We start from the raw sequence: 25,022 nt of genomic DNA, 5'->3' as shown, positions 1-25,022 counted from the left end.
TTTATTCATCCATCCTTTCTTAAACCTGATGAAACTGTCTCATGGGTCTAATCCATTATAAATAATTCAAACTTTATTTAAAGCAGACCAATAATCCCAAAGTTGAACTACTTGATGCAATGTCTGATGGACAGGCTGCACATGCAAAATGAAGCTTCACTGACTGTGCTCTGCCAGCCTGGCTGCTGTGATGCTAGCTAATAAGCTGAACTCCATTTCCCAGCAGGCATGACTGCCAGCTGAATTGCTCACATGATTGGAGCAGCTCACATGATGTTGTTTTATCTCTAAGCCGATTTCCAGACTCATCACTAGAAGCCTGCAGCCAGGTAATGTGCCTTGAGCCTTTTTTTCTGCCTTTATTGCTTTGTTCAGCAGGCACCCCTGCAGATGAGGGCCTGACTATGACATTATGCATATGCCTGGCTGCTCTTGCTTTCTTCCTGTCTCTGTGCCTTACTCCATTGCTGTCACTGCTTTTCCCTTTGATCTATCACTGGGCTTTATTCCTTTTACTGTTTAAATGACTCTTCTCTTGTTTGCCTGTTCTCCACCCCACACTTGTTATCTAATCATGTGTGTGGTGTGGCTCTCCTTCTGCATCCTCACAATTAAGCTGATTATGGGGTTTTCTTTGCATAGGTGAGCAGTACAATAAGTAGGCAGTCTGTCAAAGAGTCCCTTCCGTGTTTGACCCTAATGGCTTTGTGTTCGCTAATGTTTAACGCATGTCTGAAAAGCATGAGTAATACCCCCCACTCCCAGAAGTGTGCATCTGCCAAGGTTCACAGAAACCCTGGGGATGTGTAATTAAAGATTAAAGTGTATATACTGCGCTATGCTCTGTACTGAAGTGTTTATTACAAACTCACAACACAGACTTAACAGTGACATTTCAGACAGAAGGCCAGGCCATGCTGCTGCCTATCACGGAAAAGCGGCCAACAGAGATTTCTTGTCCATGGCGGACTTCTCTTGTACTCTGTCATTGTCAATCCCTCCTCATGGTCTATATTGCCTTTCATACTGTTTATCAGTAGATCAAGGAACTGACTTGGGAATCATTCACTGGGCATGTTTGGGGAGTCAGGATGTCATGATATTTTCCATAAATGTCAAATACTTCAAGGATTTTTATAGTGCATCTCACGTTAAGACACTTTCCTAAGTGCCCTATTTTATCTAGTACCTTTCGAATTCAAATTCTGTGGCAAAACAAATTAAATCTCATATCACTTACAGAAACACACAAACACCATTGAATTAGGTTTTCTATAGCACATTTAACAGTGTTATGTAGTACCTTTCACATATTAGCCCAGGGTCACCCAGAAATCCTAAGGTGGATTTTGAATTTGTGACTTTATAGCTTCCATTGCATTGCTTTTTTACTATTTCTTATATATGATGATCAAATAACCTTTGCATAGTGCCTGTCATAGAAACATCATTGCAATATCCTAATTAGCCATGCAATCAAATAGTCTTGTGAATGTGAGCCTTGCAGGAAAAGATCACAGCCTTACAGCTGGAGTGTCCGGCCTCTGTTGGTATGAAGTTTTCCTCCCATATTTCAAAGACGTATGTTAGGTTAATTGAACCCATGTATGCATGAGTGTGAAAATGGCTGCGTGTGCCCTGTAATGGACTGGTTTCCCATCCACACATGGATATTCTCTTGCACCAGATGCATTATTCTCAGCTTCCAGAATAGTAAGTAATAACTGTGAATTGTATTAAGCAGATTTGAGTCTTTGATGTCAAACGTGTTAGCACTTTCTCACAAGTATGGAGTCCATGGTTGAGATCCCATCCTGGCCACATTCTGTGAGGATTTTCCATGGTCTCTCTACGTGCTTGTGAGTGTTTTTTCTCCCAAAAAAAAGGGCATGTCAGGCCAATTAGTGAATTTTAAATACCATAAATGTGAGTGTGTGATTGTCTGTGAGTGTGTCCTACAAATTGCTGGTGACCCAAAACACTAATGGTTCCTGCCTTGTGCTGCATTCTGCTAGGGTTGACTCCAGCTGCTGTGATTTTTAAATGGGTTAAGCATGTTCAATAATGAATGAATGGTCAATATTCCCTTATAATAAAAAAGGTTAATATTCCGACTTTGACTTTTAAGGAAATGGCACTCTTTCAAATGTTTACCAATAGGTAGAGACACTGTATACTCCCGTATGAAATTAGCACATTTTTAACTGCATGTACAATACTGAAGAATTGCAAAGACTCAGTGCCTTCAGTTCAAAATGAGTCAAGATTTTATTTTTATACGGTGTTTTAAACTGTGTATTCATCCTGTTGAAGTTAAATTAGACATGAAGACTGAAGTGATTTAAAATGCAAAATTGACAAACTGAATGATTCCCTCAATCAGTCATCAACAAAAATACTACTTCCCGTTTAGTTCAAAAGCTGAAATTTGGCTGTATTGTACATCTAGAGCAGTAGTAAATACTAAGAAAAGAGTTTTTGATAGATCAATATTTAGAAGTTAAAACAACCCCTACAATAGAAAAACTAAATATCCCAAAATCGTTAAAATGCTTTTACTGATTTCATTTAAGTTTGGTGGAATTATAGAAAAACAAAATTAGCTGACGTGTTTTTTTTATTTGTTGTTAATAATTCTGTACTGTGTAATCTATACTAACACGTCATGTCCTTTTTCTGGCTCAGCCTTGAGATGACACAGTGCCACTCGGCTGTTGGGGGCTTTCTGGTTCAGGCAAGCCAGCAGAAGGGATAGGAGTGGCGCACAATGAGCAGCATTGACCAATAGGGTGGATGGACAAATAAAGAAGTACAAAGACAACAGCCTGATATGTTGCATGGAGAGAAATCAGGAGGAAAGTTTGGTGAAGCTCAAGTCGGACACTGTTAGCAAAACATAAAGCTTGAGTCTGGGTGCCAGCTGCTGTGGCTGTGAGTGTAGGTGTTGTTAAGCGAGCACCACAACACATTTACTGCAACAAAACAATCACAAAATGAAAAATGTTCAAATCATTGCATAGGTCACGTAAATCTACAGCCTGTAAACATTACTGCATTTGTAATAAGTTAAAGTGAAACACAACTCTGTGTTAGAACTTTAATGTTTTGCTCTTTCTTTCAGGGTAAGACCATGTTAATAAACATAACAAACCAAATTCTATTAAAAAAAAATCAGAAGCTTAAACATGCAACTGGTTAAAAACACATGCATGAGTGAACAACGGAAACAAATACAAGTCGTAAACTTTGTAATAATGAAAAAACTGTATCCGTCCTCATCCTAGTAGGTGAACATCAGATTAGAATAGATCAACTTTGTTAATCCAAAGGGAAAATTTAGATGCCTAGAGTAGCAGAAACATAAAAACAAAGATACAGACCAACAGGACCAATAATACAATCAATCTATAGATAGATCAAAACATCGTAAATGTATTTTGTGCAGAAATTGAAAAAATAACTTAGAGTATAAACAGTTTGAGATTTTGGGTAGAAGTGTTGAAATTGCCTGATAGCAGTGGGCAAAAAAGACCCCCACATTGTGGTGGACTGAGCCTGTAGCTAAAAATGCTCCAAGAGAGGGCTACATGGAGGGGATGGAAAGGAATATTTATGATGGCACCCAATTTTGCCACCATCCTCTTTTCCACAACATCTTGCAGTGTGTCCAGGGTTGTGGTGATGTGATGGAGGGTTTCTTGGTAAGTTTGTTCAGACATTGTGTGTTGTTTGAACTCAAGTTGCTTTCCCAGGAGACCACAGCATAGAACAATGCACTGGCTACTGTGGACTGGTAGAACATTTCCAGTAGCTTCCTACATAAATTAAACGTCCTGGGTCTCCTTAGGTACCGTCTGCTCTGGCCCTTCTTGTATAGCGCCACTGTATTGTCAGACCAGTCCAGTTTGCTGTGATATGCCTGAAATCAAATTCTTGAGGTACCAAGGTAAAAAAAAAACATCTGAAGCCGAGTTCAGTTCAGTTGCCTTGTTACCGTTGTGTGTTATGTACATACTGCACATTGTAAGGTTAGATTTGTGGTTTGCTGTACTTTTTATTTGACTTTCCATTCTTTTCAGTTTTATATGTTTATTTGGGATTTATTTCAATTCGTATTGGTTGCAATTTTTAATTTCCAACTTTCTCTGAAGTAAACTGTTATTTCCATACACTAGGCCTTTTTTAATTTATATATTGTTTTTCATCTAACCCCCTTGAAACTTTGTAACAGTACAAGATTTCAGATCAGAGCATTACATTCAAATCTGATTCAAGCTACCATTTTAACATGATGTGTTACAGGAGAAATTATATTTATACTCAAAATTTTCATTATTCCTGCTAATTACTTGTTTCAATTAAAAGTCTCCTGTAAGATTGTGTTTTATTAATGACCACCAACAAGGTCAGTCATGAGGCAAAGCAGGAATTGATCTATGCCTAGAATGCTTTACTGGTGGGCAATTGCATGTAGCATGTTCAACAGTAAGCAGCTCCAGTGAGCTAATAATATTAGTCCCTAGTAATACAAAAAAAAAACAAATATTGTAAACAGAAAGTAACCATTTATTAACATATTATACCGTATATACTCACGATTAAGTTCTACCGCGGATAAGTCGGTCTTTGATTTTACCGTATAATTTCCAGTATTTTATAATGTCAGTCGTATAAGTCGAATGTGGAAAACTCACACTATTTGTCCAGGAGATTATGATATGCTAACACCCACCTGAGACAGTAACCACGGAGCACATTGCCTTTTTTTTCTATGTATTGTGCCTACATGACCACACGGTAATACCCGAAGTATTCCGAAGTGGTGTTTGCACTGTTTTGTGTTTTTTGTGTCTCACACCCTCATACATCATTATTGTAAGAGCATTCCTTGTGTACAATGGAGCATTCGATCAGAAGAAAATAAGAAGTTGGTTTTAAATTAGAAGTCATTGAAGTGGCGAAAGAAATTGGTAACTGCGTTGCTGCAACAAAATTCAATGTGTCTGAGAAACTGATGTGAGATTAGAGGAGGCAAAAAGATGTAAAAAAAAAATTTAAGTGTTGTCTTTTTGAATGGACGTATAATTTGGGTTCTAATTTTATGATCGATTTTTCTGGTTTCAAGACCCGACTTATATGCAAGTATATATGGTACTTCTGATAATCCAATGGCAGTATAATTGAGGCCTGTTGTTTTAGGAAATTTCCCTGGCAAAGCCGGGTAACACAGCTATTATAATATAAAAACGTTACTGTTAAAAGTATTAAATCTGACTAGTTTTCAAACAACATTTTCTTTAGTGATATATGGTGTCTTTCATAGTCACACAAAGGTGATTCTGTACTATATCTCTGTAATTTTGCAGTATTGCAGTTGCAGTTAAAAAAAGATTAATTACATAAGTAAGTGCACAGTCTACTGTCAAAGATTTGAAAGAGTGCTTAAGATTAAGTGCACTTTGAAAATGGACAATGGAGATAAAACTAATTCTTTAAAGGACTACTCCTCCAGAAAATTATAGTTTTTATACATTACTTACCCCATGTAGTTTGTAATAATGGCTGAGAAAAAAAAGTTTAATTCATGCGCAATAGAATAGGCATCTATGGTGACCAACACTGGACAACAAGTGAGCAACATCAAAACATCCATGGAAACATCTCACATTTACTTGTATTACATAATCCACATGTCAAGTCATCCAGTTATATGCTCACAATATTCCAAACACATGTTTTTACTAAAATGGAATGCACTCAAACGTGAACAGGCATTTGAAATGTAAACCATTGTCAGGGCTATTTGAAATCTGATCATTTACCTTTTTAATTATAACTGAACATTGACTATCCTTCCCATTACTGAATCAGTTTAATCCATTTTTATGGTTACAGTGGCTGGTGGCAGCTCCCAGCAGAATGGAGCACAGCACTAGAACCAGGAGTGTATGGGTACTAGTAATTTTTGCAGGGCTCACTCATTGATAATCACACACTCACATTACTCGTGTTACATAATGCACATGTCAAGTCATCCAGTTGTATGTTCACAATATTCCAAACATATTTTTTTACTTAAATACTGGAAAATAAAACACTTCTGGTAAAAGCTTGTGTGCACTAAAATGGAACGTGCTCAAACATGAACAAGCATTTGATTTGTAAACCATTGTCACATGTATATGCATATCCATAATTGGAGTACCTCGGGATTATTTATCGAAGGTCTGCGAAACTGCATGCATGAACTGACCTCGACCTGTTGTGATTTGCACAAATCCGACGCATATTCTCTTCCTGCTAATGGTTTCACTCTCCCTTTTCTTTAACTTTTAATCTTTAGTTGTATACGTCTTTCCAGTGATCTTCACAGTGTTGATATCACTTGAAGTGCTTTGTCAGCCAATGAATAAGCTGTTACTGGGCAGGGCTTATAACCAGTGAATGGGACGTGCGTATCTACAATTGAAATTCTTGTTTGGATTTGAGTTCATCCTATTTTAGTTCATGAAGACGATTTCCTAAGTGCTTTATTTAACCATTTTTCAGTAAAATATATGTATTTGGAAAACACTGATCATGCGTTTAACACGTGACAAAGTGGATTATGCAACACGAGTAACAGGCATTATTTCATTACTGTTTTTATATTGTTTGGTGTCTAACATTGGTACCCACAGATGCCTGTTTCATCAGAAACTTTGTTTGCTCAGTTCTGCATTAAAAAATAAGACATTTTTTTCTAAGACTTTTTCACTATAAACTATATATGGGTAAGTAACATATAAAAATATCATTTTCTGAGGTATTATCCCTTTACTATTCGAGATCTGAACATTGAACTTCCATCCATTATTGAATCAGTTTAATCCATTTTTATGGTTACAGAGGCTGGTGGCAACTCCCTTCAGAATGGAGCACAGCATTAGAATCAGGAATGTATGGTGTGACACCACCAGGGCGCGTAATGCCACCCTGCCCCGGGCACACACAGGCAGGACACTGGTTCAACACAACACCCTGTTTATTTATAGCTTAACGTGCACACATTACCAACACCGCAACACATCTATATACAGTCCCTTCTTGCTGCCAGTCCATCCGCCTCCACTCCTCCTCAGGCTTTGTCTTCTTCCTCCCGACTCTGGCCATTCAATGGAGTGAAGCGGCTCCTCTTATTCAGGTCCCAGGAGTGTTCCAGGTGGCTCATCAGTATTACCTGAAATCACTCCGAGGTGTGCTGGAGGTCCTCTATAGGGCTCCACCTGGTGGCCCCCACGGAACCCAAAAGGACTTCACCAAACTCCAGCTCCCGACATGCCCTCTGGGAATCCGTGGTGCCACAGCTCCCCAGGAGGGCTACCCTCTAATGTCCCAGGGGAGGTATTGCCTCACCAATACCCTCTCCCCTGGTCCTTCCACTCTGTTGGCGTCCCGGCCAGGTAGTGGCCGTGGCCGCCCATCACAATGGGTACTAGCAATTTGCACGGCTCACTCACTGATAATCACACAAGTCACTTATTAGCTTAAAGTGCTCTGTAAGAGTGAATCTGTGATTGTCTGGGAATGAGCCCTACAAATTATTAGTACCGATACATTCCTAGTATATCATTTGAATGTAGTGAAAAATTAACTACATGGAGAAAAACTCATATGAAAAAGGGGAGATTTGGAAACTCGCATAGGAAGCAAATAAATTGTGGTGGCACAATGGTTAGCACTGTTGCTTAACACCTCCAGAGTGCTGCATTCAAATCCCAGTCTAAGCACTGCCTATGTAGATATTGAATAGTTTCCCTGTATCTGTGTGGCTTCTTTTCCCACAATCAAAGAATGAATGTACTTGTTTTATTGGGCACTACAAACTGGTTCAATGTGTGTGCGCAAGTCTAATCTGCAATTGACTGGCATGCTGTCGAGGGTTAGTTCTAGCCGTTCATCTGTTGATGCTGGGATAAGCTCCATTACCTGAGACAATGAATTTCATTAATCATATCTGATAACAAATGTATAGCCATTTATGTAAGTGTCCAGCAGTGTGTCCCACAGGTATAAGTAGAATTGTAATTTTGAATCTTGCATTTCCAATATCACCTAAGCAAGTCTGCAGTTATTCTCTTTAGACTGCAGCACTCTTCATAGTGACACTGCCAAAGTCCTTCTAGGTAAACAAGCATAACTTATTCAATCACTCATTCATTTTTTATATTCTTTTCACATTTATAGAGCACACATCATGTTTCATCTACAACCATCATTCTAAATAAGAACTCAATGGCTTCCTAAAAGTTCTTGAAAATTGTAGGCACATAAAAGTCTCCAACCCTGCACAAAATTACACGGAATGACAACATCAGTCGTTGCTCTGAAGCTGCTTTACAGAAAATGTTTGCCACTTTTGATGGCACTGAGAAACACAAGGGCTCCCACTAGGCAAACACTCCAGAAGATTGCAGGGGGAAGCAACGGTGGGGAGCGCTGGCTTGCTGATTAATTGATTGCATATTGTTTGTGAGCCCCTCTGTTTGTCAGGCTGCGTCGTGTGCAGAATGAAAATGGGATTCTGTGCGGAATTTAAATGCCAGGAGCCAAATTAAGGGAAAGGTTTCCTGAGGTGATACTCTTATATTGCAAACACGAACTAAGTGAGGTTACTGAAGCAGCAGGAGGAAGGAAGTGGGCTGGAGGGATGACAATGTATTCATGTCAGTCAAGCCCCCAGGCACTTGGCATTGGCATCATTCTGCATCCTCAAATCTGTGACTTGCCATGTTGATTAGAATTAAGGATGAAATGAGGGTCAGAAAACTAAAACACCAATCAGAGGGAACATCACCAAAGGCATGACTTGCAGCTACTATTGTATTCGACCTGAATGGGCCAATCAGTAGCCTTTGCCTCTTCATTAATAAATTATAACTCTTTTTAGAAAAACATCAGGAGATCATAGAGAGAGAGGCACTCCAGAAAACCAACTACCTGACCAAAAAAATTCACCCATCTTCACCATCCTTCAGAGTCCTAGCTCTTTCTTCAAACTTCATGCTCACAGGAATTACAGAACATTGATGACTCACAGAGGAAAATTTTGTTTTCAGCCACAATATACAAAATAAGGTCATTACAAACATTATGAGTTAACTTTTGGGACGATAATCCAATTATCCACTCATCTGTATTGCAAATCTGCCTGTCAAATGCACTGTTTTAGAAAGGCAGAGTTTGAGTGCATGGAAGGAACAAACCAGTATTGTAGTACAAAGCAGGGCAGACTCACATGCACCACACCAGTTACCTGTCATTGGACTGTTTGTAGAGACCGTCTTGAACACGTGGAACATCCACTATGTCACCATGACCTCAAATTGAATAAATATATTTTGGAATAAGATGTATAGAGCTTATAAGATTATTTACTCCTAAATCACAGAGCATTTAATGTGGCTTTTGTAACATTGTTTACAAGAAAAAGACATTAATGAAAACAGATCTCTGCAAATTAATCTTAATTAATTACAAATATGAAACACAAAACAACGAATTGCATAAGTATTCACCCTTAAATCATCACTGCTGCAGCCATTTAGTTTTAGAATTCACATAGAGTCCATCACAAGTCTGTGGTTCGGTTGACTGTAGTATAAATGCCCCTGTATCTGGATGGTCCAACTTGTGGTGAGTTAGTATGGTGGCCTAACGTACACAATGAAGACAAAAGAACGCTTCAGGTAACTCTGTGAAAAGGTGATTGAAAAGCACAAGTCAGAGGTTGAAGACAAAAAAATATCTGTTGGAGTCCAGTTAAATCAATAAATAAGAAAAGAAAAGAGAATGGCATGGTTGTAAATCTTCCAAGAGTAAACATCCACAAAAACTGAATGATCGGGTCAGAAGACTACTGAGGGAGACCTATTATAATTCTGAAGGAGTTACAAGATAGTGACTCAGGTTAGACAGATTGTGTTTGCTGGAATTGTTGCCAGGTGCATCCCTAGTCACAGCTTACCACATTGGCTGCTGTACCATTTATTACCAGAATGCTGCAGTATAGGTCTATGCATATACGACACAGTGCCTTCCAAAAGTATTCACCCTCCTCCCACCAGTGTTTGTCCTGGTTTTTTATTACAACCTGGAATTAAAATGGATTTTCATTTGGATTTTATGTAATGGATTTAATAATATATTCCAAACTGTTGAAGTGGAATACAAATAAAAGAATTTACATGTTGTGAAAGAAGCCCAGACACAGACAGACACTGAGACAGCCAGAAGTCCAGAACACACACATTTAATTTTCTTTTTTTCCAGTTCAGCACAGCACATACAGTGCACAAACCCCAGTAATGCTCACAGTTCTTTCTTAAGTCTTCTTCTGTTTTCTTCTGCTGCCTCCACTCCTCTCTCGCAAGCTCTGTCCACTACCACCCGACTCTGGCTCCATTTTCGGAGTGAGGCGGCCCCTTTTATAATGCAACCAGATGTGCTCCAGGTGCTCCCTAATGACCATCCTGCACCACTTCCTGGTGTTGCAGAAGTGCTGCAGTCCATGGCTCTAGAACCATCCAGGTGCCCCCTGGCAGTGGCCATGGCCACCCACAGGATTGAGCTTCCAAGCTACATATCCGTGGCCCTGATGCAATCCAGGAGGGCTGCCCTCTTGCACCCTGGGGAAGATATTGCCCTCTCCCGGTCCTTCCCTTTTCCAGGCGTCCTGGTTGGGCAAGGTCCCCAGTCGTCTGCCACAATGTATATATAAAAAAAAACTCAGTCATTTTGTAAACCACTTTGTCCTGAACAGGTTTTTGGTGGGTGCTGGAGCCTCTCCCAGCTAGCATAGGGCATAAGACAGGAACAACCTCTGGACAGAGCGACACTCCATCACTGGGTGAACCACACACAACCACACACTTGGGCCAATTTAGTGTCGCCTATCCACCTAACTTGCATGTCTTTGGACTGTGGGAGGAAACCAGAGCACCCGGAGGAAACCCACGCAGACACGGGAGAACATGCAAACTCCACGCAGGAAGGACCCAGGAAACGAACCCAGGTCTCCTTACTGTGAGACAGCAGCGCTACCACTGCGCCCCCCCCCCCCAAAAAAAAAACAAGTTCAAACTGAAAAGTTGTGATTTCATATGTATTAATCCTCTTTGCTATGAAACCCCTAAATAAGATCTGGTCCAACCAATTACCTTAAGAAGTCACGTAATTAGTTGATTAGAGTCTATCTGTTTGCAATCACAGTGCCACATGATCTCTCACATGATGTCTGTATAAATAGGCCCCTGACTCCGTAGCACCAATAAGCAAGTAACATGAAGACCAAGAAGTATTCCAAATAGGTGAAAGACAAAGTTTGGGAGAAGTATAGATCAGGGCTGAATTATAAAAATATTCCAAATTTTGAATATCCCACATAGCAGCCTTAAATTCATTACAACAAAATGAAAGGAATATGACTCATAGACCGGGCAAGAAGGGCATTAATCAGAGATGCAACAAAGACACCAATGATAACACTGAAGGAGCTGCAAAGAGAGCATTTGTCCATAGGACTACTTTAAGCAGAATACTCTACAGACTGGGGCTTTATGAAAGAGTGGCAATTGCTTAAAGAAAAGAAACAAGGAAACGCATTTAGAGTTTGCCAAACAGCAGGTGGTGGACTCCCCAAACACATGAAAGAAGGTTCTCTGGTCAGATGAAACTCAAATTGAACTTTTTAGCTGTCATGGGAAAAGCCATGTATGGCACAAACCTAACACTTTCCATCACCCCAAGAATACCATTCCCACAGTGAAGCATGGTGGTGGCAGCATCATGCTGTGCTGATGTTTTTTCAGGAAAAGTCTCAGGAAAAGTCTGCCAGAGATTTGAGACTGGGATGAAGGTTCACCTCCGAGCAGGACAATGGCCCTAAACATACTACCGAAGTAACACTGGAGTGGTTTGAAGTGACACATTTCGATGTCTTGGAATGACCTAGTCAAAGCCTAAACCTCAATCTAATTGAGAGTCTGTGGCAAGACTTGAACACCAACGCAACCCATTGAACGAGTTGGAGCAGTTGTGCCTTGAGGAACAGGTGAAAATCCCAGTGGCTTGATGTACTAAGCTAATAGAGACATTCCCCAAAAGACTTGCAGCTGGAATTTCTGGAAATGGTAGCTCTACAAAGTATTGACTGGGGTGGGGTGGGGTGAATTCCTATACACACTCAGGATTTGTGTTTTTTGTCTTAAATATTGGTTGTGTCACAATAAAAAATATTTTACACCTTCAAAGTGGTAGGCATGTTGTGTAAAACAAACAGTGTTACGGTGCAACAAACTTTTAATGACTTTATTTATTTTGACCAGCAACATGACTATAAGTCTGCATTTGAATGAGAGTCGTAGAAGCATGGCACTTCGCAAAGTTTCAGCTTAGAAGCACATGTGAGGCAAATTTAACATGTTTCTTTGCACTGTCCACACTTGCTGCACACAACACATTTGGTAGCTGGTGACTGTTTGCATTCGGTGGGAGGCAGAATATCCATGTACTGCTGTCCTGATAAATGTGACAAGTCAAATGCATGAAGAAACAACTTTGGGGCAGTTATCTGTATCAGTATCAGTGCCAAAGCCTACAGGTTCCATATCATCCAATTGATTGTCACTATATGGATCACTGTCATTACCATTAAAATATTCATCTTGCAACAAATCTAGTTGTGTCAAAACATTAGCAGCTGTATACCTTTTTCACGACAAGGTATCTATGAACTGTCTATTTATAGCATTATTTTCCACAAACTATGGGATATAAAAAAAAATTCTTCGGCTATCGAATAGATGGCAGCACTATAGTAGGTAATTGAGATGTGGCAGCAAAGCTCAGCAGCACCTATAGTGATGGTATACTGAGATATGATTGTACGTCACACCTTGACAGGCTCAATGACATATGACTTAATTCGTATCTTGTATTCAAACTGTTAATGGAAAAGAGGGAAAGAGAAAGTCACTGTTATAAAAAATGCTCAGAGGGTTTGCCAGAAAGTGCATAGAAGACTCTGAAGTTAGCTGGAAAAAAGTTTTATGGACTAATATTGAGCTTTTTCACCATTAGACTAATTTGCGTGTTTGAACAGTACACATGACCAAAACCACACCATCCCCGTGAAGCATGGTGGTGGCAGCATCATGCTGTGGGGATGCTCCTTTACAGCAGGCCCTGGAAGCTTTGAATGGGTAGAGGGTAAAATGAAAGCAGCTAAACATGAGGTAATCTTGGAAAATCACGTGCAGTCTGCAAGAAACATCTGCACCTTGCAAGAATATTTGTTTTCCAGCAAGAAAACAACCCTAAGCATAATGTCCTGGAATGGCCAACACAAAGTTCTGATATAAATCCATATTCAGAATATGTGGCTGGACTTGACAAACGCTTCTCACCCCTGCTCCCCATGCAGCTTGACAAAGCTTATACAGTTTTGCAAAGAAGAAATGGGAAAAATTGCAGAGTCCAATTGTACAAAGTTGACAGAGACCTCTTCATGCTGACTCAAGGCTGTCATGACTGACAAGGGTGCATCTACTAAATACTGACTTAAGGAATTGCTTCTGCCCGTCCATTTTTACTTTGCGCACTCCCACACCATAACCTATCATCTATGGGGTAGAAATGAAAGCTTTAGATTTGTCAGAAATTTCAATCTCTGGCTTTCAACAGATGTTTTAGGGTCCCCTGATACTGAAAACATTGATATCTTGAATATGAGTGTGTGTCTGTCTCTGTGTGTGCATGTATGTGTGTGTCTCTGTGTCACAGTTTCTTGAGGATGATCCAGCGCTCAAATGGCTGGACAGAAAAATACCAAACTTGAAATTTAGGCCTGTTATGAGATGATGATGTGATGATTAGTTTTTGAGCCAAATCGTGCAAGAGACAGAGGCACTCTACAGGAACCGTCAAATACGGTAATTCTGCAATTAATCTTACTTTACAGTTTACAGACACTTGCTGCAGCCACTTCCTTTCCATCACCAGACGAAATAGCATTGTCCTTCATAGTGCATACTACCAATCACAGTGGCTGGAGGAATCTACAGGATGGCACACTCTATTCATTTTTATAGAATACAGGGAAGCAATTGGCATAGTTGTCGTCCTCCTGTCAGCTTTCTTGATCATACTCTAAATTTCCAGTGCTCGTACTTCACACCTGGGCCATCTGCTAAAAATTTAATGGAGCAGACCATAAAATATAAACATTCTCATTTTGAATCAAATACTCATCATAAAATTAAAACAGATGTGATAGAATATAATGTAACCACTTAACTATATTTTAATGTTGTTTGTATACAATGCAATAAACCCACAGGTCAATCAAAAGCAGTATTTTTACCTACCTAAAGGTGTCTTCTTTTAAAGAAATCATATGTTTCTATGTTGTCTGCTCTCCTTCATTTTATAAATATGCGATTTGCACATGCATGCCCTGAGGTGAGCAGTGTGTCACAGATGAGTTAGTCTGCTTTTATCAAATATCCCACCTATGTCGAGCTGCATACAGTGAAAGGCTGATTACTATTGGATAGCTAAGGTTCAGCGCATTCTACAAATGTATAGTTGTCTATGATTGGTCGTTTGTGCTACATGTGTCACAGCTGTGCATAAATGGCAACAAATATAGTGCTGATGCATCAGCAGATCTTTATGTCCCATTAAGCATCCCTACAAACAGGCTTGAATCAGATTCTGAGCAAACTTTTCACTTTATTGAAAACAACATGTTTGTGGAAGATTTGTAAGTACTGCTATTAGTACAACTTTGAACCATCAAGGCTTGCAGTTTCATAGTACAAGCATTGTAGGTTAAATTATTATACCCTGAGGTTGTCTGCTGCCTGATAGTTGTTAGTGCTCTTTCAGTTTAAACTTAGAGTACACTGGTAAGGAGTAAATATTACACTGTACTTCTGCTTCTCTGAATTTCATGTGAGGACCCCTAGCCCGATCACATATCACTTTATCATGCCACTCACATTGCTGTGTCACAGGCATATGAGAAGAAAAAAAAAGTTTCAGCTAGTAACTTCTTCACGGTTTAATTCTCCTGCCACCAGCCCCCATAGACTGAAGGGACAGACTGCGCCGTGAAGTATTTTTTTACACTGTTTCTAATCGTCCATCACCAAGACCTCCCTCCCCAGGAAGAGAGAAATTAGTGCGATAAAAAAAAAGAAAAAGAAAATCAAATAGCAACCAGGGAGTCAGGGAGATTGAAGGGTGCACAATTAAAAACAGGATAAAAAGTCTTCCATGCTTGTGTCGATCTCTTTGGTCATGTTGTGGGGAAAAGTGGGGGTGCAGATTATACCGTGAAGAACTCAAATGTGCTCACGAGCTGGCGACAGCCTCCTGCGACTCAAAAGTGACTGAGAAACACTGGTTTAGATTGTCTGTGTCTGTATGACTAGCTCTGTGCTCGGCTGCCTGTTTCCTGCTCTGTGCCCAGGGCCACTAGCAAAGGCATTGTCACCACCCAGTAATCCAGCACTGGAAGAAGCTGGTATGAAAAAAAAAGAAACCTTTGTATGGATACTGCAACAGAAGGCAGGAGAAGATGGGGGAATTGTGGCACAAAAACCCCAATCTAGTGTACAAAACGTAAACTTTCTTTGTGTCTAGCAGTAAACAAAATTTTTCCAAGGACTGTTATGAAAAATAATTTGTAAACTAAAGGTTTGGATGAGTACATACAGTATTATTGTGTGGTATGATTGGAGATTTTTATATCTTACTTTTATGTTAGATACAAACTGCCAGGGTCTGTCGTCTATAAAAACTGGCAGCCACTTGCTTCTCTTCCTCTTTTGATCAGAGCTGATATCGGATCACTAGTTGACATGCAGCTTTGCTTGCCATCTGTGCTTGGGGAATGGAACAGTCTGGGCCAAGAAGAAGGTCATGTCTGTCTGTGTTGCCAGTGGCTTTTTATTTTTATATGTTGATTCTTATTTTTACAACAAGTAAGGGTAATCAGGGTGAGGTGAGAAGGGAAGGCCAGTGGGACAATGTAAGTACTTAAAGAGCAAAAAAGAAAATAAGCAAGTCTTTCAAGCAGCACCAGTGAAGAGTGTGGAGCCCTTACTTTGGTTGTTCTTGTAGGCAAAGGCACAAGGTTTGCTCATTTATGCTTTTGTTTTGATAAAGTGCCTTTCATATGTAGTGCATAGCAAGCACTATTTTCAAATGGTTAAGAGAAACAAGCACCACTAAATTGATCCATTTTTTCTATAGCTTCTTTCACAGTGATACAGTATATCATGTCGTTCATACTCTTGCACTTTACTTATGTAGTTTGCTCTGAACTACATTTATTTGGATTTGCCTTGTCTACTTAATTACATAAGGGGGTTTATTTGTGCTTGTTAGCTTTCAGGCAGTTCATGAGTTTAACTTAGAATCAAATAGTTTAACATTCTTATATTGTGACAAGTTGACCTTTCAGCCAAGAGAAATTGAATGTAGTGTGGTGTTTTACAGTGGATGGCATATTTATGCGGTTGATTGGTGATCGCATCTTGGAGCTCCAGTCAACTCAGTTCGAATCTGAGCCCAACCATGGTACTCATTAAGTTTGCACATACTTCCCATTTCTGTGTGCAATTATCTCTGGGTACTCTGATCACATCCCATATTCAAAAAGATATGCGCTTTCAGGTGATTTGTTTAAATGGATGAATCACATGGAGTGGCAGCCAAGTTATAAATATAAAGTGACTCAGTTGTCAAACTCAGGGTCACGTGAGGGGATATCCTATGCTTGGAATAATTGCATGGCAGAAGGCTTACCTTTAATGGATATTATTCCACCTTCACCTTCAATTTACAGACTTAAGATATGCCTGTTTCCCATAGACTGAGGGGTAAACATTAGTGACTCCAGAAAAACTCAAAGGAACACATTGTAGTCAAGGTAGTAAACTGAGGTTCAAATAATGTAAGGTGGTACAGAGTGGGTTCAGAAAGTCTAGCAATTAAAAAAATAGTCTAAATAAAAATATATGGATTGTATTTTGAGACCTTTTACTGTGTCCAATTTGCATGTTTTTCTTGTATTTGCTTGGTGCCCTGTGGTATTTCATACTTCTCCCATTTACCATAAATATATGCAAATTAGCTTAACTGGTGGGCAGTGCTTGTAGTGAAACCACAATAATAATAAAAATAATACCATTTATATAGCTCTTTTCTTGCTACTCAAAGTGCTTTTACATAGACAGAAGGAAACCACGTCAACCACCAATGTGTAGCACCCAACTGGATGATGCAACAGTAGCCATTATTGTACCAGTACGTTTACCACACATTAGTTATTAGGTGGTAAACGGGTGTCACTAGTACAATTAGAAAAAGTGCCGATACTCTAGAGAGGTCCCTTGTTGATCTTCATTGCTATATACTGATATTTGATTGAGGACCAGAGGGGGGTGTCCCCTGCTGGGATACATCAGGATTTGATCGAAGAGTGGGAGGGTGTTCCCCATGAAGCTTTAAACACCACGGTGGTACAATACCAAAAAGCGGTGTTGAGAAGAAAACCGGTATTCTAAGAAAATGTGCTGGTATTCAATGTAAAAACTGTAAGAGGTGCTGGTACTGAGTACAGGTGAGCACCAGACCACATCAAGCCCTGCTAGGAACTAGGACTGGCCTTGTGTGAAAGAGGGAATCCATCCTATGAAGGATTTCCACCATCCAGAAATGGATAAAGCAGGATCAAAATACATATGGATAGATATCTCAAAGTAACTTCCTGTCCATGACCCGTTGGTCTGTGAGATGGCAGTGAGAGTCTCCGATTTAGGAGCCAGAAGTTTACTGCTTCATTAGAGTTTATTGCTGAATCTTCTTAATAATTCAAAATACCCTAAATAGTAAGATTTTTAATAGCTCAATTAAAAAATTTGCACTGATCCAGAAATGATATTGTAGTGCTGCACTGTGCATACCAGCGCTGATCCAATGGGTTATTTCTGATTTCATTTCTTTCTTAGGTGGCTCACTGTCCTTAGTAGGACCACTTGCTTTAGCCAGAGTTGGACTGTAGACCTTCTGTTTGTCCTACATCTGATACCAGTGTAGAATTTTGCAGAGTTTGCCATCACTGACCTAATGGATTATAGTAATGACCCTATAAACCTATTGCTCATTTCATTGCTCTTTTAGGTAGCCCACTTGGCATGGCCTCTTGCTTTAGTCACACTATAATGGAGATCATGCAACTATGGCAGGATTGCCCCTTTAATAGGCTCCACTGTGGTTGGGACTAAAACCGCTGATTTGAATATGAAGTGGTAGCTCATACGTCTGCTGACTCAGGCCTGATGTCATTCTCAGATGATACAAGAGTTAGTGCCATTACAATAGTTTTAGAAAATATAACTAAAAGTAGAAAAATACAAATAATCTGTTGAATGATAAAACCAGGTGATTGACAAAGTTCCCAGCAAAAGCCCAGGCAAAATCAGGGCATGGCATCTTAAGAGAGTCCATTGATATGCCCTGGTGTCACTTTAGAAGCCAACAATCTGCATAAAGTACTCAGCCAACAGCGACCAACAACCTTAGCCCAATTCAAAATAAAGATCAGTGCTGGTGCACAGGGTGAAGCAATGAGGCGATCGGCACTTTGGTAAGGGTGGTATTTTCATGTAACAATATATATATATACTTTGGTATTACAAAATAATACAAATAAATGAGAATTAAGTATGAACTTTGACAATTACATACCTTATTTATAAACTTTAAAAATTGTGAGACTGCGAATTGTGAACTGCCTTTAAAAATTGTTAGAAATATTTTTCTTATAAAAGTTTCAAATTTTGCTTAATGCATTTCACATGACCTTGACACGCTATGAGCTTCCCAGAATCAAAACGGCACATGCACATTTCCAAGCTACAAACAGTAAAGTCAGAGCATGATGTTGATGTTTGCGTTCCTGCTTTTCACATGTCATAGTGTGTATATGCTGAAAATGTCATTTTGTAAAATTGCGCTAATTTCAGGAATATTTTTACATCAGTGTCAGTCACAAGTACAATATCTAAATGTTTTCACAATGCAAGTTCAGTTAAAACATGCAGGCAGGCACCTTTTAGCTTGTAGAACAGTTTAAAACCACCAAGGCTTTTAGAAAAGTATACAGGAGGAGTGAAACAGCCAAGTCTCATCTTGCAATTCATTTTGTGTTGCAAACTCAATACACATAGTTTTTTTTGGGGGTGGGGGTTCAAAGAGAAGTGGTAAAGAATATATTCATTTTTAATTTTATTATTGCCTGTTTTGTTTGTTTTATTGGATTAAAGCTAATTGTTTTCAATTCCTCATATATTTTCCAAAATAATATATGTTGTATATTGTTTATTTATTTATTTTAATTTATTATTTTGTCTGTTGTTTCAGGGATGCACTGTATTGTGGGACTATTGTATGGTGAAGTCCATATGGCAATATGTATTGTATGCGGGATAAGTGTATCGTCTCAAGCCTAATAAGGTTCCATACACACTCTTAACAATAGAATTACCAAAGCCTACGAAAAAACTCATAGATCCGTCCCACCTTAAATCCCTTCACACCTCTCCGCCAGCATCTTTTGTCCTGTAAATGTGTCGATAAGCAGTAAGCAGCCTACTATCACATCTCCCCACCGCCGCACAGTTTTTTCAGCTCATGTCTGTTTACCTGCGTCTCAGTTGCTTGGAGTTGCATAGATTGAGAAGTCAAGCAAAATTACACCTTTTATAAATACTACAGTATATCATTATTTGGAACACATGCACTTCATGTGTGTTCCGTGTCTACAACAAACTATGTAAACACATCTTTAAAATAGAAACGTTTTTCATGTTTTAGTAATAATTGACAAAATGTAGACATGAAGTGTATAATGTGTGAAGCCTGAAGTCCAAATATCAAATAAACACTTTCACAAAAAGTACAAATATAACAGAACAAGTACGCTTCTATTCAAGAATATAACTGCAGAAAAAGAATCCACGTTAGGGTGCGACATTCATACCCCTTTGCTATGACCGCTTCGGTGGCACAACGGTATCAAATGTTGACTGGTAATCAAAACTTCACAGGTTCGACCCCAAACGACTCTGTTTTGAGAAGTGAGCTGCTTTTATTCTTACTATTTTAGAATAAAAACATACATTTGATTTGAGCCTGTAAATTCATTGTACTTGTTAGTGTGAAGGACAGCCGGGTCCCATGCCCGGCAGGGACACCCCTACTGCATCTGTTCCGGGGGAGCCACCATGGGCAGCTCAATACCTCCCCCAGCAGCTCAATAGCCTCCCTGGCAGACAATGATTCCCCAACCTGGCGCATGGCTCCATGGGACATGGAGTCCTCCACAGCCTGGTGGGGGGCTCGGATGGCCGCCAGGGGGAGCTGCATGGACTTTGCAGCCCGGCTGGTCAATTCCTCAGCCTCACCCGGAAATGCAATTAGGCCCAGATGATCAAGCACCTGAAATGCTTCCGGGTTGGATATAAAAAAGGCCAGCCACCACCACCCAAGAGAGCCAGAGTCGAGAGGAGGAGGAGGACTAAGCCTGAGGAGGACTGGTGGTGCTAGAAGGAGTATTTGTGAGTGTTTTGGGACTGTGTTGGGCCTGTGGGACACGGGGAAGGCATGCCCCACTGCTGAAGAAAAATAAAAGAGTTCTATTTAAGTATGTGCCTCTGCCTCAGTCTGTGCTGGGTCGGGCGCTATATAGCGCCTTTCACATTAGTTTAGGTTAGCTTTGTTTTTTTATTCAGTTTTATTCTCTCAGTTGCGTTCACAATCCCACCCCCCGATCTGACACTGTTGTTTTCACATAAAGACATGCTATAACAGAGGTGAACTCAGATGATGACGACGGTTCTACATCAGAGAAAGAATGCCCGTCGCACTTTTGCCGTCGCTGTACTTTGTATATGTACCCGGGAAGCTCTGCGGTCTACTTGTGATTTTACGCTGTAGGAAGATAAGTAAATAAATCAGGATAAATAGGTAAATAACATTCGATCTAGATTTTATATACAAAGTACAGCGACGGCAGCTTCCACTTTCAGCTATAGACTCTTCAGTACGCGAATGACTCTCCACGCTAGTGTTTAGATTTGGACGGTGTATGTACCTAAAACATTAACATTTATATGTTACATACATAAAAGCCAGATCGAAAGTTATTTACCTTGATTTATTTACTTACTTCCTACAGCATAAAGTCACAAGTAGACTGCAGAGCTTCCTGTGTTTGATTGACACGTGCATGCTCAAAAAATACACGTGTAGTGCCATGAAAAGTGCACGCTGACACTTCAGTACATGAGCAATGGTGCGAGAATGCAGTCAGACTTCTTTTTTGGGCACATGCACTGTCCAGATCTAAAAAGTCCAGACGTGAGTGTCAATAGGCTTTGCAACCTAGGAACCAACTTACCCAAACTATTTAATAAGATTTCAGTATTTATTTACCGCTCTAATGCTGAATTTTCTGGTCATAAAATAGGTCATTACGATAGCAATTGATGAGAAGAATTGCAGAATTACATTATTTGAGGGTTCGTCTAGACTGCCTCTTTCTCTTGCACGATTTGGCTCTAAAACTAACCAGCACATCATCATCATCTCATAACAGGCCGTTTTAGCTCTAAACTGTCCTTGAGAAACTGTGACACACAGAAACACACACCTATTATAAAGATATCAATGTTTTCAGTATCAGGGGACCTTATAATGTCAAAATATGTTGAAAAGTGGCGATCGAAATTTTTGACAAACCTAAAGCTTTCACTCCTCCCCCACAGATGATAGGTTATGGTGGGGGAGGGTGCAAAGCAAAAAATGTTTTTAACTGGGTAGTGTGGCTCCAGGTAGACCCATTGCTTGCCATAGAACAATGCCTTTCTGAGAAGGTTTTTTTGCACATGAAATTAGTACTTTGGGCTTTAAAAAGGTTTAAAACAGAAATATTTAACGTATAGTATGCTGTCTAGCCGGCTACTGACAAATCAAGAGAACCTGAACTCCGTCTGTGTTATTGTTTGCAGAAAGAGTTCTTTTAAAATAATAAACCTGATGGCATTTTACAGATCTGTTCATGGTAATAATGGAATCTGCCTCAGATCTAAATAAATAAAAGTTCTTTCTGGAACCTTTACATAGATGGATATTTTGGGAACCAAAAATTGATTCCCCATGGCATCACTCTGAAGAACCACTCCTTTATTGTTAAGAGTGTGGGGGGTAGCAAATATGTGCTTTGCCTCAGGTGGCATTAATACAAGGTCTAAGTTAATGAACTGGCCTATAGGGGCCTTGCCCACCCTAGCGGCTGCACTATCATACTAGAAAAAATCTCAATAAAAGTTTTTTTTTTCCTGAAAATTTTTTTTTTAAGTCCACACCTCATGTAAATATTAATACGCAATGAATACATTAATTAAATCCATGGTGCCCTAACACTAGAATTACCAGAGTCTACGAAAAAACTCGTAGATCCGGCCCACCTTAAAACCATTCTCACCTCTCTTTTGTCTTCTAAATGTGCCGATTAAGAGGAGCAGCGAGCAGCTGGCTATTCCACCCCCCACCGTCGCCGAATGTTCACTAAGTTTTCCCAGCTCATGGCTTGTTTGATTATCTGGGAGTGACTGAACTGCTGGAGTTTTAGAATGAAAATAATAGATCGCTATTTGGAATACATGCATTTCATGCGTGTTCCGTTTCTACAGTAATCTGTGTAAACACATTGCTAAAACAGAAACTTTTTCATATTTTAGTAATAAATGTTACAAAATATAGGCATAAACTATAGAATCTGTGAAGCCTGAAGTCCAAACATCAAATAAACATTTTCACAAAAGGTTCAAGGATGATACAACAGCTTCCGTGGCTTAACGCTACGGTTTGCTGACTTGGGGCACAACAGCCCTGTCATCCTATAGAGACGAGAGTCCGATTCTCAGCTTTGAAGGAAGTGTTTTTGTTTTTTTTCCCTCAAACGGACATTGAATTTATAAATTGGTATGCACTGTAAATCGTTATCTTTAAAATGTCAATCGCGGTTATTTCTGTTGATTAATTCATGCTTTTTTACTTAGAGTCAGAACAGGAGCTTTTTCTGCTTATTCAGCTTCTGATCTGACTCAAACAGTGCCAGTATAACTTCACACCCGCTCTGACGCTGTTCGTTTTCAAATATCTATCTATCTATCTATCTATCTATCTATCTATCTATCTATCTATCTATCTATCTATCTATCTATCTATCTATCTATCTATCTATCTATCTATCTATCTATCTATCTATCTATCTATCTATCTATCTATCTATCTAATATTGCATTACTTCGACGATGTTTTCTGATTGGTACTATTTGCGTCATAAAATGATTTCTTCAAAACGTCACATATATTTGTCTCTTTCTTTTTTTAAAATGTGCGTTGTAGCACGCAGCTACTGGCCACCTGCATGTTCTCGCGCACACTGAATAAGACAGCGCTATATGCAATCATCAGATTCAAATGTTTACAGTTATATAGCACAGAATGGAAATCAGCAGTTCTTAGCATTGCACCACGCAAGCTGTCATATCAACCGCCTACTGTAATGCTTTCTTTTTTCTTCGGTTATAGTCTTGAAAAAAAGTACACTTGTTTTGTTATATTTTTACATCAACATATGTTCCTGTGTTTGAGCTACATGGGCATGCTCAAAAAATACACGTATAATGCCACGAAAAGTGCATGCAGACACTTCAGTTCACAAGCATTGGTACAACAATGCAGTCACAAGTACACTGCAGAGCTTTAGCGCGTCTTTATGTGAAAACAGCAGTATCAGATGGGGAGTGTCTGATGATTGCATATAGCACTGAAGTTACTGCTCTTTACTATGCTTTCCTCTGCATGTCCGAGAGTACAAAAGAAACAGCATACAGCAACACGTGGGGACTGGCAATACTGGGGGAAAAAAACACGTGGTCGTATGTATCGTGATACACTGCAGAACTATAGCGCGTCTTTATGTGAAAACAGCAGTGTCAGGTGGGGGGCGGTAGGGAAGTATCCTGAACGCGACTGAGACAATGAAAAGTGAATTTAAAAAAAAAATAAAGCTAACCTTTACAAATATCATAAATTACACCGGCTGTTACAGACTGAAATCAAATGTATCTTTTTATTCTAAAATAGTGAAAATAAGAACACTTCTCAAAATGGACTTGTGCAGGATCAAACTCACAACCTTTGGATTCCCAGTCAGTAACTGATACTGTTGCGCCACAGAAGCAGTGATAGCTAGTGCGTGTCAAAGTTGCACACTAAGGCGGCTTTTTTTGGCGGTGGCTTTTTTTTTTGTACCTTTTGTGAAAGTGTTTCTTTGATATTTGGACTTCAGGCTTCATACATTATATAGTTTATGCCTACATTTTGTCATTTGCTACTAGAATATTGTAAACCGTTTCTGTTTTAACAATGTGTTTACACAGATTACTGTAGAAATGCAACACATATGAAATGCGTGTGTTCCAAATAACAATCTTATTATTTCTACTCTAAAACTCCACTTCACTCCCAGATAATCAATCAAGGCATTAGCTGGGAAAAGCTTGTTTACGTTCTAAATCGTTGGGGGGATGGAATAGCTTGCTGCTGGCAGCTTGTCTTTATCAGTACATTTAGATGACAAAAGACGCTGGCGGAGAGGTGAGAAGGGTTTTAAGAAGCGATTTAAGATGGGCCGGTTCTACGAGTTTTTTCGTAGGCTCTGGTAATTCTAGTGCTAAGCAGTTCTGTTTTGCACATTTTCAAATCTTAAAACAAAAGGAAATATTACGTATGACTTCAGTTATGAATTAGTTTACTGTCTCCAGTTTAGCTTCAGAGAGATTATATCAAGTTATAAAGTATATTTTATATGGAGCATTTTCCTCTTTTATGTGTTCAAA

At 39.5% G+C, this 25,022-nt stretch overlaps 1 protein-coding gene across 1 annotated transcript in view; it reads left to right on the top strand.

Moving 5' to 3' along the window:
* The first annotated feature begins 255 nt into the window (after nucleotides 1-255).
* tsnare1 (T-SNARE Domain Containing 1) overlaps nucleotides 256-25,022 on the top strand; it is a 919,576-nt gene continuing 894,809 nt past the window's right edge. Inside the window, exon 1 of the mRNA XM_028817483.2 lies at nucleotides 256-329. The gene's annotated coding sequence lies outside the window, so the exon portion shown is untranslated. The remainder of the gene's footprint in view (nucleotides 330-25,022) is intronic.

The sequence above is a fragment of the Erpetoichthys calabaricus genome, chromosome 13, assembly GCF_900747795.2.
Source record: "Erpetoichthys calabaricus chromosome 13, fErpCal1.3, whole genome shotgun sequence".
Lineage (NCBI taxonomy): Eukaryota > Metazoa > Chordata > Cladistia > Polypteriformes > Polypteridae > Erpetoichthys > Erpetoichthys calabaricus.
This window is presented reverse-complemented; position numbering and strand designations above follow the sequence as displayed.